Source organism: Aquarana catesbeiana, linkage group LG09 (genome assembly GCF_042186555.1).
Source record: "Aquarana catesbeiana isolate 2022-GZ linkage group LG09, ASM4218655v1, whole genome shotgun sequence".
In the NCBI taxonomy this organism is placed as follows: domain Eukaryota; kingdom Metazoa; phylum Chordata; class Amphibia; order Anura; family Ranidae; genus Aquarana; species Aquarana catesbeiana.
The window spans coordinates 239,651,217-239,667,400 of NC_133332.1; the positions used below are offsets into that span (position 1 = coordinate 239,651,217).

The 16,184-nt window shown below is 41.5% G+C and overlaps 1 protein-coding gene across 1 annotated transcript in view; it reads left to right on the forward strand.

The window, feature by feature from the left end:
* The first annotated feature begins 13,928 nt into the window (after nucleotides 1-13,928).
* The window catches only part of LOC141108421 (metabotropic glutamate receptor 6-like), a 181,644-nt gene continuing 179,388 nt past the window's right edge, over nucleotides 13,929-16,184 (forward strand). Inside the window, exon 1 of the mRNA XM_073600014.1 lies at nucleotides 13,929-14,264. The gene's annotated coding sequence lies outside the window, so the exon portion shown is untranslated. The remainder of the gene's footprint in view (nucleotides 14,265-16,184) is intronic.

Consider the following 16,184-nt stretch of genomic DNA (forward strand, 5'->3'; position numbering starts at 1 on the left):
CTATTATACACGGCCCAACCGGTCTCACGATATACATCCTTCTAAACGTGTTTGTCAGACAAACTACAAAGCACCATAAAATCCTCCACTATTCAAAACAATATTATGGCTTCTATCTGTACCTAGATGTTACAACAATAACGTGGATGCCCCCTGTTTGCTCTCTACCCAAAACTGTATTACAGTATAAAACTTCACAAAACAACTGGAATTAAATTTAAAAATCAAAAATGGTTTCCATCATACTTCCAAACACGAGTCAAAAGACCCCAAGCCCCTCCCACCAACTTCCTGTTGCATACCTGCAAATTACTTATTGTCTGCTCAGCTCTAAAAAACCCATCTAACTGGTTCATTCATTTATTATATCAATGAATAGGAAGAGGGAGGGGGAGGGGAAGCCTAGTTTCATTTTCCCTGAACTTCTAAAGCGATAAAAACCAAGACACTGGGTGGGCGGGGACATGAATTGCCCTCTGAGAAACTCAAAGGAAATGCCCAAACAATTTAAAATAAAAATAACACACAACCATAAAAGTACAAAACTCAGTTAAAGTTAGTAAATTCAGTGCAAAGTAGAGATTTCACTTAAAACCAAAATCCAATACAAAGAACCCAATAATTTTACTGAAAAGTATGTAAAAAGGTTCAAAAATAACTAAACCTGAAAAGATTGAATTCACTTAAAAGGAAATGGTGCCTACACCATTTGCAATAACAAAACAGTGTCTTCGAAACCCAACAGTGGAAAAACAATTTAAACCAGTGAGGGTTTCTATCAACCGCGTGTGTAGGGCCGAGATGACCTTTTTGGCCAAATTCGAAATCCAACAGTGGAAAAACAATTTAAACCAGTGAATTTAACATTTAAACAAAACAGTTTCTCAGTTCCTGGTGTCTCACCCCCTGAAATTTCCACTCTGGGATGATTTACAGGCTAAACAGTATAAAATACTTAAACTGCGACTCTCCAAAGCAAAATCACCTTTTTAAACCTGGCCCAAAAGCAGAGCAATTCCTCCCAAAACCCAAAACACAGCAGACACGAAATGGCAGTTGCAACAAACGGAAATCAAGCCACGGCCACATGGTGAAAATGGCTGGTGAAAAATGTCGGACCACATGGTAGCGAAATGGCCAACGGCAAAAGGGCCACATGGTACCAAATTGGCTGATGACAAAAGGGCCACATGGTAGATAGCAACACATGAAATGCAGTTGCTGATCCCGCCAAAACCAGCACAAACCAAGATTTCTTCACTAAAACACCAACACTTTCTCCACAAAAACTGACTAAAACAATTGAGAATGCACACTTAACCATAGACACAGGCTATCCAATCAAACAACAGATCCCTAATTGTCAACGTTACATAAAACACAAAATAACACAGATTCAAACTTATACTCTTGTTCCCAAAGAAAGATCATATACTTAACTCTGGCATCATCTTAAACGAAAACAAGACAACAAAAGAAATACAAACGGCAATGAATGCCTGCATGATCTTTTCATCTCAAAACAAGAGCTCCTCCATGCTGTTGCCTAGCTTCCAGCAATACATGGCCACTTGAATATGCGGCAGGCATTTTCAAGAGCAACTTAAAATCAAACTCTTTACTTAAAAATATTTTTACTCTTATGGGGACATGTGTCTTGGCCCCATGCAAAGGTAATAATCACAATTCAATCATTTCTATTTCTCATATGCATCACAAACATATTACACAGCATACAGTTACACAGCATGCTCAGTCACACACAGCATTAATTTTAGGTTTGTATTAAATGGGACCTATAGAGGATTTAAATATAGGTGATTCCCCAATTAATAGACCTACTCACAATGACAAAAATATAACCTACAATTAAAGTCCTGTCATTATACAGAAAGCGACAAAAAAAACCCATAAGGTTCTTTGCCTGGCAAATCTTATCCATACAACGCACAGAGAATAAAGATCCCAAACACAGAACAGCAAAAATGTTTAAACAACTTGAAGTATGGTTGGCTTATCATAGGCCTGCCTTTGCTGGTCTGGTTCTGGATGCCTCTTTCCCCTCGAGGTCCGCTGAATTAGGAAGATCTGTTGGCTTCCTTTCTGGCCCACCAAACTGTCAGGGAAATTCAAAGCTTCTCCCTATAAGCAAATAATTTCTTCGTGCTTAAAAGCACAAAAACAGTTCTCTCATATAATGCTGGGAAAGGGCGCTTGTATGTCTCCAAGTAACACAGACAGACGCTTCACGTTGAGCTCAGGAGAATCCTGCCATTGAATGCTTTACTCCTTTATTTATACTGTCAACATGAATAAACAAAGGAAGGTGGTGGCTTCAGAATCAGCCAATCAGACACTTGTATTCTTTCAAAAGAACCAATCACACACACATATATATATTCAAGTAGAAATACAGTAGTGACAGGTGCAGACGGTAATGTGCAGAGCCATGCGGCAAGCGTTTTGTGAGACACAAAGGACATGGCTCTGAACACGATCGTGTGCACATTCCCACTGCTACCAATGACGCGAGCCATACTCTATCATGAGTAAGTGGGCCATAATTTTGTATGGTTATGCTATGATTCCCATGTACGCAGATCTGCTTACTTAGGAGTTTAGATGCGGTCGCCATAGAGTGGCCAGTCCCTTAGTGAGGCATAAACAAACATCCTTAAAAGAGCAAACATATCTGCCGTGTCCACGGGAAGGTTTCCGCAGCCAATGGTCTTCCACCAACGTCTGTATGTGCGAATACGCTCACATGAGCGTATTACAGCAAAACTGACACTGGGGGACATCTGACAACATACATTAATACAAATTTCCACAACAAAAGAAATATGCAGTAATTGAAAATGAATGTTTAGCCATAAAGAGGGCTTTGGACGCTCTAAGATGCTATTTGTTAGGGTGTCAGTTTGACCTGATAACTGATCATGCTCACCTCAAATGGATGGCCCAAAAGAAGGAGACAAATAGACTGGTGAGCCGTTGGTTTTTTCTCTCTACAAGACTATTCCTTCACGGTAAAACACAGGCCAGGTGTTAAGATGGGAAACGTAGATGCCCTGTTGGATTCACTTCTGTTGGGCCACAGGTGTTCCAACCCTGGGGTTGAAACAAGGGGGGTATATATGTAGAGAAAGGCTGGGACTACAGCCAGCCCCTCTATTTAAATACATTTGTTTAGACAATAATCTTTAGGCCAGTGGAAGGAGCTGATGCTCCGAGCATGTATCCTATCCAGTGCAGTGTTCCTGGCCGTCTTCCTGCTTCTGGTGACGTAATTTCTGTGTGTTGTTCCACTTGTTCCATTAGATTTCCTGGTTGCCACAGGATGTGCTACAGACCTGTATCTACCCCAGCAGCCCATACATACAATGCAAGGTCATCAGGAGAGACCTGAGTGACACTTTACTACAGATGAGCATATTTTAACTTATCCTGTGAGTGTTTTGTATCTTTGCTATTAAACCCTTTACACTAATACTACACTCAGGCGGCGCTTCCTGTCTTTCCATCCTTTGTTTCATTCCACAGAGCTGGCTTTCTCTGAGGGTAGCTTCCACCATTATTCTATTATATGGATTCATGGAAGTTCCATAAGACTACTTTCACACCGAGGGCGTTTTTCAGGTGCTAAAAGGCTAAAAATGGCACCTTAAAAACGCCTCTCCTGCAGCCCCAGTGTGAAAGCCCGAGTGCTTTCACACTGGAGCTGTGAGCTTGCAGGACATTAGAAAAAGTCCTGCAAGCAGCATCTTTGGAGCAGTGGAGGAGCGGTGTATACACCGCTCCTCCACTGCCCCTGCCCATTAAAATGAATGGGCACTGCTGCCAAAGCGCATGCAAAGCGCTTCGGCAGCGGCTCTACACGAGCACATTTAACCCTTTCTTCGGCCGCTAGCGGGGGTTAAAAGCGTCCCGCTAGTTACCGAAAAGCGCAGCTAAAACGACGGTAAAGCACTGCTAAAACTAGCAGCGCTTTACCACAGTGCCAGTGTGAAAGGGCTCTTAGTATTGCTTATGGACTCTATTATTTCCTGTCTTGAATATGCCTTATTAGAGAAATAATTTTTCACAAAAGCATTGTCTTTGCGCTAGCAGCAGTTACTGTATTTTCTTGTCATCATACCTTAAATTAATTCTATTCCACAATGTTTAAATAAACAGATTAATTAACCAATTCATGTATCTCAGATAAATTACATTGCCTTGAAAAAGTATTTGTAGCAACCTGCAGTTTAGGCAGGGTTGCTCCTCACAAATTTACTTACCAGAAGTAGTCAACCTGGTTGATTGTTAGAGATCTATTGATTTCTCCCTAAGTTTGGCCTTGTTGCACTTCTCTCTTCTACCAGTAGGTGGCCGGGTACTTGGTGGTACTAGATATGAGAAGGGCAGTTTTAAGTTCAGGTTATGGGTATATGGGGTATCTCAGCCAATGGGCAGGGGTTTTCTTGAATTCCTTGGCCTGCTGGGAGAACCTATATATTCGGGTGGAGTCAGTTGATCTATGTTCTGTGCCACCTTGACGGCTGTCTGGGTGGACATGTGTCGTGTTGCCCCGGCCTGCTAGGCCAGAGATTGGGCCTATCCCGGAGGCATCTGGCTGCTAGACTGTCTGAGGGCCTATCCATAAGCAAGAGAGCAGCGCAGGGTTGGGATTGCGGCTTGCAGTCCAACCAGAAGTGATGGTTCTGCCGGCCGGAGAACCCATCAGTGGTCAGATGTAGAGGGGAAGCTGCCGCCACAAAGGGACCATCCACCTTGTTACCAGGGACCACAGTGAGTAACTGAAGCAAGTACCGGAGCCATATTCTCACCGCATGGGCACGGTGGAGAATCAGGAAACTTCAGACGGTGATCAAGTCAGGGACCCAGCCAGTGGAGGTGACACTTGCAGAGCAACCTTGTGTGTCAAGCCAGGGACCGAGCAGGCTAGCAGGGGTGAAGCTTGAGAAGTAGGGGGAGTGCCAAGCTAGGGACCCAGCAGAGAGGCGGGGGTAAGGCTTGAGGAAGATACCACCGCGAAGATTGGAGGAGCTCAAGGTGAAGGTGAAAGAACTGTTACGTTTGTGTTAGGAACTGTTAAAGACTGTTGCCAAGGGAGACAGCATTCTTGCACGTGCAGATGTCCTTCTTGCTGGAGGCCTTTCCTTGCACGGATGTCCTCCTACTGAAGTCTCGGAGTCTGCTAATTGAACTTGCAACAACTCAGGAGTGTCCTGGCCCTAACCCTCTTTACCCCATAAAAGTTTGTAAGAGAAATAAACATCTCTTTTGCATTCAAGAAGAACTTCCACCTTGCACCCACTATGCCTCACAAGCCACCACATACAGAAGGATGTCAGCTATCTCTGGCTCTGGAGGTTCTCATTAGACTGAAGGACACCGGAGACCTTGCTACATATTCATACCCCTTGAAATTTTCCACATTTTGTCATGTTACAACCAAAAACATAACTGTATTTTATTGGGATTTTATGTGATAGACCAACACAAAGTGGCACATAACTGTGAAGAGGAAAATGATAAATGGTTTTCCAAATTTTTTTACCAAAAAATATTTGAATAGTGGGGCGTGCATTTGTATTCAGCCCCCCTGAGTCAATACTTTGTAAAACCACCTTTTGCTGCAATTACAGCTGCAAGTATTTTTGGGAGTGTCTCTACCAGTTTTGCACATCTAGAGAGTTAAATTTTTGCCCATTCTTCTCTGCAAAATAGCTCAAGCTCTGTCAGATTGGATGGAGAGCGTCTGTGAATGGCAATTTTCACGTTTTGCCAGAGATTCTCAATTTAGGTCTGGACTTTGACTGGCCCATTCTATCACCTAAATATGCTTTGATCTAAACCAGCCCATTGTAGCTCTGGCTGTATGTATAGTGTCGTTGTCCTACTTGAAAGGTGAACCGCCCCAGACTCAAGTCTTTTGCAGACTCGTATGCCCCGTACACACGAGCGGAAATTCTGCCACCAAAAGTCCGATGAGAGCTTTTGGTCGGAAATTGCGACAGTGTGTATGCTCCATTGGACTTTTGCTGGCAGAATTCCAGCCAACAAAAGATTGAGAGCAGGTTCTCTATTTTTCGGTCGGAAAAAGTTCCTATCCGAAAATGCATTCGTCTGTATGCAATTTGGACACGCAAAAAATCACGCATGCTTGGAAACAATTTGACGCATGCTCGGAAGCATTGAACTTAATTTTCTCGGCTCGTCGTAGTGCTGTACATCACCGCGTTCTTGACGGTTGACAATTCAGAGAACTTTTGTGTGACCGTGTGTATGCAGGGCAAGCTTGAGCGGAATTCCGTCGGAAAAACCACCCAACTGAATTTCTGATCGTGTGTATGGGGCATTACAGGTTTTCTCTAGATTGCCTTGTATTTGGCTCTATCCATCTTCCCTTCAACTCTGCCCAGCTTCCCTGTCCCTGCTGAAGAAAAGCATCCCCACAACATGATGCTGCAACCACCATGTTTCACGGTGGGGATGGTGTGTTTAGGGTGATGTGCAGTGTTTGTTTTCCACCACACATAGCATTTTGCTTTTAGGCCAAAAAGTTTAAGTTTTGGCTCCTCTGACCAGAGTACATTCTTCCCCATGTTTGCTGTGTCCCCACATGGCTTCACGCAAACTGCAAATGGGACTTCTTATGGCTTTCTTTCAAGTTTCAACAATAGCTTTCTTCCTGCCACTCTTCCATAAAGACCAGATTTGTGGACTGCACTACTAATAGTTGTCCTGTGGACAGATTCTCCCACCTAAGCTGTGGATCTCTGAAGCTCCTCCATAGTTACCATGGGCCTCTTGGCTGTTTCTCTGATTAATGCTCTCCTTGCCCAGCCTGTCAGTTTAGGTGGACGGCCATGTCTTGGTAGGTTTGCAGTTGTGCCATACTCTTTCCATTTTCAGATGATGGATTGAACAGTGCTCCGTGAGATGTTCAAAGCTTGGGATATTTTTTTATAACCTAACCCTGCTTTAAACTTATCCACAACTTTATCCCTGACCTGTCTGGCCTGTTCCTAGGCCTTCATGATGCTGTTTATTTACTAAGGTTCTGTAGCAAACCTCTGAGGGCTTTACAGAACAGCTGTATTTTATATTGAGATTAAATCACACACAGGTGGACTCTATTTACTAATTAGGTGACTTCTAAAGGCAGTTGGTTTCACTAGATTTTAGTTATGGGCATCAGAGTAAAGGGGGATGAATACAAATGCACAGCAAACTTTTCAGATATTTGTTTGTTAAAAACATGACAAAATGTGGAAAATTTCAGGGGGTATGAATACTTTTTCAAGGCACTGTACTATATGAATATAAGCCCACATTCACACCTGTGCGACTTGACAGATTGCACCCTATTGTTGGCAATGGAACTGTTCAAATCGGTGCAACACCAACTTTGCCGTGTTGCACCGATTTTAAAAAGTAGTTCCTGCACTACTTTTGGCAATTTCAGGTGCGACTTCAAAGACATCTGTGCATGAAGTTGCACAGATGTCAGCCAAGTCGCACCTGAAGTCGCACTGATGTGCGGCTTTAAAATTTCAAGTGAAGTTGTGCGATTTCAAAGCCACATTCAGTGTGAACCAGGGCTAAATATGTAGAATCATGAACCAGTGTCAGAACTCAGAAGAAGCCAGGTAGTAGGTGTTGGTGAGGGAAGTTGAACCATTGACTAGAGGTAAGTATTGCTGACTTTTTATTTAGTTTTATTCTAATACACTGTTGAAATACAGTACTTTTATCTATCTACACTTAACATATTAGGAATATATTAACCATGAAAGAGAAGCCTGCAGTTTTATTTAGAAGTTGAATAAGGAAAAGATTAACCTTTTAACCACTTGCTGACCGGCTCATGCCGATATACGTCGGCAAAGTAGCACGGGTATGCAAAACAACGTACCCGCGCGTTGGTGCGTCATCGTCGGTGGCCCGCGATCGTGATGCGGAGAGGCAAAATGGGGAGATGTAAACAAGGCATTTCCCTGTTCTGCCTAGCAACATGACAGGGATCTACTGCTCCCAGTGATCGGGAGCAGTGATCTCTGTCATGTTCTAGTGAGCCCATCCCCCCTACAGTCAGAACACCCCCAGGGAAAACACTTAACCCCTTGATCGCTTCATAGTGTTTAACCCCTTCCCTGCCAGTGACATTTACACAATAATCAGTGCATTTTTATTGCACTGATTGCTGTATAAGGGTGGATTCACACCTATGCATTTTTAGTGCTTTTTGCATTTTGCAGATTTGCACTAGAGTCCATTTAACATGTTTTCCTATGGAATAAGTTCTGTAGTGCAGATCTGCAAAATGCAAAAAGCACTAAAAATGCATAGGTGTGAATCCAGCCTTAATGCCAATGGTCCCAAAATAGTGTCAGAAGTGTCCGATCTGTCTGCCGCAATGTCGCAGTCACGATAAAAATCGCAGATCGCCGCCATTACTAATAAAAAAAATAATAATAAAAATGCCATAAATGTATCCCTTGTTGACCTTGTTCGATTTTTTTTTTTTAATCAATAAAATATGTAGCAGAGTACCTATCGGCCTAAACTGAGGAAGTTGTTTTTTTATATATTTTTGGGGGGATATTTATTATAGCAAAAAGTAAAAAATATTGCTTTTTTTTTCAAAATGTTCGCTCTTTTGTAGTTTATAGCGCAAAAAATAAAAATCGCAGAGGTGATCAAATACCACCAAAAGAAAGCTCTATTTGTGGGAAAAAAAGGACGTCAATTTTGTTAGGGTACAAAGTCGCACGACCGCCCAATTGTCATTTAAAGCGACACAGTGCCGAATCGCAAAAAAGGGCTTGGTCAGGAAGGGGGGAGATCTTTCCGGGGCTGAAGTGGTTAAGGGCTGATTTTGTATAAAAACACAGGACCAACACTATGGGCAACTCAGAACATATCACTTCTTACCATGAATTTCAACATTAGCATAGCTAATTTTCACTTATGTTTGCAAGAGAATTTTAGCATGTGAGCGAATCAAATCCAGGCTGATAATTCCAAAGTAAAGTGTTCTCAGCACATTGGTTCCTGCGTGTAAATCAGTGTGTTTCTACGGCTCGATTCACACCTATGCATGTTGCTTTTGAGAGTTTCTGCAGTGTTTTTTGTGATGCTTGCCACGTTTTTGAGCAGCGTTTTTGCTGCGTTTTGCGGTTTTTGTTTTTTTTTTTTTACAGTTTTTTTGCATACAGTCTAAAAAAAAAATGACAAAAACGCTGTAAAAACGCTGCAAAAACACTGTACTTGTGTTTTTTATGCTGGTCCATTGAATTCTATTACATGCAAAACGCTGCATTTTGCATGAAAAAAAGTCCCTGACCCTTTCCAAAAAGGCAGAGGTACAAAAATGCATTGATGTGAACATGTTCCATAGGAACCCATGTTAAAAAATTCCCATGCATTTCTGCAAAATGCGAAATGCATCAAAAAATGCGCTAGTGTGAATGGAGCCTGAAGCAGAGTACAGATATTATGGCGCTGTGCAGTCAGTAAGGCTTGTTTACTATGGCAAAATAATACTGTGTGTGATAACTCTCATCAACAAGTCAGTTCTCAATCGTTTTTCACAGTCAGGCAGTGAAAGTTGAGTTCTACTTGATCGCTGTGGGTTGCTTTGCCTTACAGATTGTTTTTTGTTTGTTTTTTTGCAGTCCCAAAGGCCTGTGTGTGCAGAGACCACATGTTAGGTTACAGTGGCTGTGTACGCAAAAAGGATTGATCTGATTTACAAATGTAACACTGTATGAGCTTCTGGGTCCCTCGCTGCCAAATTAAAAAGCTTCTTATTAATTATAAGTAAGATGATGAGGTGGGGGCCCATGTAGTATCATGCAGCCGGTGGGGTATAATTAATATGAATACACAACATTCGATGAGGCAGGGATTTGGGGGATGTTAATCGGGCGCAGGCAGCTGCCTCCCATCCAAGGATTACAAGCACAGATTGGTACTGCTCACACAAAGCCTCCATCCATTATGCATTATTACATGACCCAGTGCTGGCACCACCTCCATCGTCTATGCTTTTCTGGTTACTGGCATTTACATGGATCTTGCTTGTCATCTGTGAATTCAGACAGACACTGCCTTTTTTCCCAGGTCTTTGCTACTGAGTGCTTGGAAATTTTAGTGTTAACTAACTGCAACTGGGCCATCTTTATATAGGTAGAGTACAAAGAGCATGCTTAGCTAATACTTCCCAGAGGTGGTTTTTATTTGAACAACAGCAGAGCAGGGAAAACTGCATCAGGGGTGATTCTGATGCACATATGAACCAGATTGTATCCTCTAAACATGACTACTAGCCTGGCTTTGTAACAGATCAAGTTATGTTTGCTACAGTTTTAATGTCTGTGTGTATTCCAGTACAGCATTAGTTATGTTTATTGTTTTTGTAATTTTGCATAATACTGCAGCACTTGATTGAGTAACAAATAAAAGAAAGTGCGCTGTCTCCTTAAAAAGTAACAATAAATTCATAAAGTAAACACATGTGCATGTGATGAAACCTTGTTTTAGAATTGAAAACCTCATCAAAACCGTGCAAATGTGGCAAAATATATACATAAATCAATAAAAAATAGAGTTCATTATTAGCATGTCCAAAATGTGAAAATATAATAATGTATAAATAACTAAAAAACAGTTCATTAATCACTCAGTCAAAAAACAAAAAATCTTATGGAGTCCATCCACGTGCGTAACAAAGTGCTCTGTGCACCAATATATATATATATATATATATATATATATATATATATATATATATATATAAGAAGTGCTCCAGTTCTTAAGGTGCTAGTAAGATAACAAGTCCTCTTACCAGACCGCAATGATCTCAAATGATAGTTCTATAGTTATAGTTGTATGTGCTTATTCTGTATAGCTGACGCTCTCACCCTCAGATCTCCACACTGCTCAGTGACCCCAAAGACCAGGATTAACAGCGAAGTCCCCAGCATTTAATGAAAACCTCAGCCAGCACTCCATCAACCATCTCCGAAACATTAAATATAAGAAGGGAGAAGTCTCATAGCGCGACACTTTTAAAATACTCAATTTAATGACTAAAATATTGCACTTACACAGATTTAGAAATGACAAGCATTTTACAAAAGCTTATACAGCCCAGGCCCTGGTGTCATCCAGAGAGCCTTAGCGTGATGACGTCAAAGGACTAGCTCTGCCCAGCATGTTTCTCCATACAAGGCGCCCTCTGGGATTGAATACTGATAGAATACACGTGTTAATATTTGTAATTTTCAAAAATAGTGCTGACAGTCTCAGAAATATTTCTCATCAGCCCCTGCCCCACAAGTGCACATATTGCTACTACAATTTGTACACACACTGTAAGGATCATTCTGAACAGATGCTAATAAAGCTACTAGTGTGTTTGAGGACAGAAGCATTAGGCACACCATAGCGGGAACTTGCATTCCCACTCGTGGTTTTGTGGACGATTTTCACGCAATTCCACGTGTTGCACATAGGGCAGCCTATTGACTTCAGTGTGCTGCCCTATGCGTGTTTGTCGTCCAAAAAAAGCTCCTGCTCCTTTTTTTGGGCGACACAAGATTTTTAACGGAGCTGTTTGAAACAATTGCATTGCGTTTCATGCTTTTGCAGCGCTTGCCACGTGATGTGGAATCTCAGGCAGAATAGCGCCAATTTGGCCCATGAATCCAAATGGTCATGTGTGAATGGGGCCTAAGAAAAGACCTGTACTGGAAGACAGCACCTCCAAATGCTAGTTGCCTGGCAGCCTGCAGCCTCAATACTTTCTGAGGCATTCACCTGGAACAAGTATTTAGCTAGCAAAGTCTAAGCTCCTGCTCTGCATGCTTGCCCCTAGGCAATGATTCAGAAAGTTTTAAAGCCTTTTGGAGCAGCATAACAGACAGAAAACTAACATTTTCAGAAGGAGGGTTTAGTAATGGCAAATTACATGTATTCTAAGCACAGGTTACCTCTTAACCCCGGGAGAGGATTATACACACTCCATTTGGATGGGGTATCTGGGAAGTTATTCCAGAACCTGAACACAGCAACTAGAAAATCAAATGTATCCTCTTGGTTGTTACAGACAATAGCCCCAGATTTCCATGACATAGAAGCAGTTATTATTGGAAATGTTCAGCAAAGTGTTATTTTCATGCATCACATAAAGGTGAAGTGGACTGATGTATTAGTCCTCATTGACAATATTGCTATTGATTCCTTTGAACTGGCCTCCCCCCTTCTTTGTGTAGGTTTGTTTCTGTTGTTTTTGCTAACATGCCCTTTTATAAGATCCAGTGGAAAGGGAATTGCATTACCCATAGCAACCAATTGGCATTAAGCATTTATTTTGTCATCTGTCTCGCAAAGATGACAGGTGAAGGCTTATTTATTAATATGGCTTTTTCTTTTGTAATCAAAAAGCACACCGCATGCCACTATAATGTTTTGCTTTAAAAATCATGTCAATTCAGCAACTGCTGTCCAAGCTATTGAGTTCTTCTGACCTATATTACCCACCATCATTACTGTACTTTCATTTACATCTGAAACATTTACTGTCCTAGCCTGTTTTATGTATCTGTCTGCCACTCCAGTACGGACCATGCCCTTAGGCCTGCTTTTTTGAGTAATTATGTTCGTCTTTATTCTGGGTCTTCATAGGCTCATTTGTTCCAGACAATAAGAAGGCACTCAGTGCCAGAGTTGGCTAAGCCAGGGCCGCAGGCTGCTTACAGCCTATTATTTCTGGCCTTTGGTAGTGGCTGTTACTGATGCCTCAGTGCCCCCTATACTAACCTATGAGTAATTTCTGCCTCTCGGCTTAAGACACCTCTTGCATGCTACTTGCACATAAAATCACCTTACATTATTCAGTAAGATGTAAGATCGGAGGGCAGCTTTGTCTGAGAGGTTCTGATATTTCCATGTACTGTAGACGGGAATTTAGGACGGGCATCTCCAATACAAGCAAGTAAGTTTTCTCGTATAATCAATGACTTTGATTTGCAAATATTTAATGTTTGTGTTTGAAGGGCCTGCCCACCCAAAACTGATATTCCAGTTGTGCGTATTTGGTGACAGGTTTAATTATTTATATTTGCAGACTTATTTTCTGTCTCAGGGGCTCAAGTGTGAGATCTCTGCACCCCTGGCCACATAAAGGCATAGTAAACACATTCAGACTCAGGGAATGCAGATAAACAGATCTGAATAAACTGGCTTCAAACTACTTCTGGGTCAGTGAATCTGAAAGTACCAAAGCCAGGGGGTCAGCAAGACAGCCAGGCAACTAGTATTTTTAGATAGCATCTGTCTATAAAGTTCTCTCATGACAGGTATCTTTTAGGTTCTCTTTAGCCAATGGTTATAGTATTTAAAGGTTATTTTAAAAGGTATGTGATATAGCAAAGAAAAATAGAGACATAGCTGTTGCTGATAACAAGTAATTATGTAATTTATATTCTCAAATGTGCAATGAGAATTTTTTTTTTTTTTTTTTGTAGGAAGTGAGCAGTAGCCCAAATTTTGCTGCAGTTTTTATAAATCAGCTATTCTGTATCCATATAAAGTGTTTTCTAGTAGGACTAGAAAAATCACCAAAGTTGGGGAGCCAGTGCACCCAAAATATGTTCTACACATTGCTTATTTCCTCATGCTCTGGGCATTTTCCTGCATCCCCTGTGTCATTCATGCCCGTAGCATACAACCCCCCCCCCACCCCTGCGTTATCAACCATGCCAGTGCTTTGGGACTAGAATATAATGGAAGAACATCAGCTTTTGCCCATGGTAAATCTGTGCAGCTTTTAAAGGATTTAGTGGCACTCAAATCGTAAAGTGACCTCAGAGGGAAGGGGGGGGGGGGGGGGAGTGCACACTCAGCTTCACAGCCCAGACGCTCAGATCCACACTGGCGAATGAGAGACATCGATCGAGAGAGACATCAGGAGAGGGACGCAGAACAACAAGAGTGGCACAATAATGAGACAGACCTAAGCCAGACTATAGACTGACATTTACATGTATTAAGAGTACATACAGTATTAGTAAAAATTCAGAAGGAGACTTTTGGTAGGTAGACAAGAGTTAAATTAACTCATGCTAGTGCAGACGGCTAGTTAGGAAGAGAGTAGGCATTACCTGTCACTGTCACAAATTACGTTTTTCTATTGGCCGATTTAGGAGCTGCAACCTTCCTTTCCTCCCTCAAACTTTCTAACACTTTCTGTAAGTATTTTTTTACATCTATATGTCTATATCTGTCAGGCTTTGTGCAAGTACTTTATTTATTTAGGCATATCATCCTTTTCATGTTTTTTTTGCCAATTGGATATTTGTAGTCATTACTGTAATGTCAATAGTGTTTGCAATTTAGTGCTTTTTTGATTGTATATGCTATATTGTTGCTTTAGTCTAGTCACGTTACATTGTTGTGGGGCCAAATAAAAAAAAAAAAAAAAAAAGCCTGGCAAAGTAGTCACCTTTTAATGAGCTGTGCCATATTTTATTAGTACAGTTTTTTTTCATTAGTTTGTAAAAGTTGAGCCTGAAATGTTATGCTATGTATAAAATGATGGGGAGTAGATTGGTGACTTGAGGTGACAAAAAATTGAAAAGAATGCGTTACAAGTTCAGGGTGGTGTACATATTTGGGTGAAAAAAAAATGCGTGGAAAATTTCATAAATTGGCAAAATTTATGTGCAGAATTATGTGGGAATATTTTATTGAAATGTGCAAAAAAAAAAAGGAGTAATTATCAGTAAAAGGCTTTACAAATTGGGAAATCTGTCAAAAATGGTATTTCCCATAAGAAAAAATTCAAATAATGATTTTTGATTGTGTTATTAGGGTAACTGCGGATGCTGGCCTGGTTGCAAGTTTTATTGTCAAAGTGCCAAGGTTTTCAAAGTGTGTACAATCTGATTTCAGTGTCTTGATTGTTACAGTTTTTCTCTATGAAAATAAAAAAGTTCCATATCTGATTTTCCACATCTTATTCAGGCAAATGCCTAAATACTCAGGTAAAAAGCCTATATATGAACTATTGTGCCTGCCTAAGATTTGCAATTCTGTTCAGCCAGTCTTGTGATCCAGAAATTCCTGCCAGACTACATAGCCATATTAGTGACCTTACTTATCTCCACTTCTGTTAAGTAATACAGCTTGGTTACAACCCACCCCTAGTCTGCAAATTGACCATCACTCTGCTCACGGAACCCTTCTAAAACGAATGTAGTGTTTACCCCCGCCGGAGCAGCTAATGTTGATGGGTCTTCTGTTCTGCCACGACTCTTAAGACCGCTCGGTCCTCACTGACACACCAGGTTAGAAGTAGAGGACCATTTACACCTGGATAACTTAAGTGTTCGTCATTCACACCAGCGTAACATTGCATAGGTTAAGTGAATGTATTATTTTAAAGCAGGTAAACAGTACAAGACTTGGTATCAAGCAAAGTTGCAGAACTGAATAGAGTGAATACTGGCCTGTAACAGGAAAGACTAACTGAACTACGGCAGTGTTAAACCAAGTTTTAACTCAAATAACTACTAAAGAGCTAGATTAGACTCAATTAACGCAAGGATAACGCTCTTGAGTGCACTCTATTAGGATACCCCAGGTATAGGTATACATAAGTGTTCCTGGGGGGAGTTTCTGGTGCCTTAATGCTAACGTGGGCTGGCTTGTGGTGGGGCCCTTCTGTCAGTAGTGTTTGAGGTTCCTTTAAAAGTAGATGATGTATACCATGGGGCTGCTAAGTATTGAGCGATCTCTGTTGTACAGTGCATAGCAAAGGATTTGGTGCTATCCTATTACTCCTGGTAGGTGGCAGGTCCCAATCCACGCGCATGGTGGTTCCAGAGATCAGGTCCGGAGGCCCAGTCTATTAGCTCTGATTCACACATGTGCAGTCTCTGGCAAGTTGTGGCAGCAGGGCTATCCTCCCTCAGGTGCAAGCAGACAGGCCCCGGCAGTAAGACCCTCCTCTACGTGGCACTCTTTCTCTGAAGCAACGGTGGCACATCTCATAGCAGGTCCTCTCGCTACGGCTTCTACTCTCTTAAGGTCCCTTTTCCCTCAGATTTTAGGCACTGACCCCGATAGTAGGCCCATCCTAGTCATTCTCTTCCCTGGACTGCCCAGCT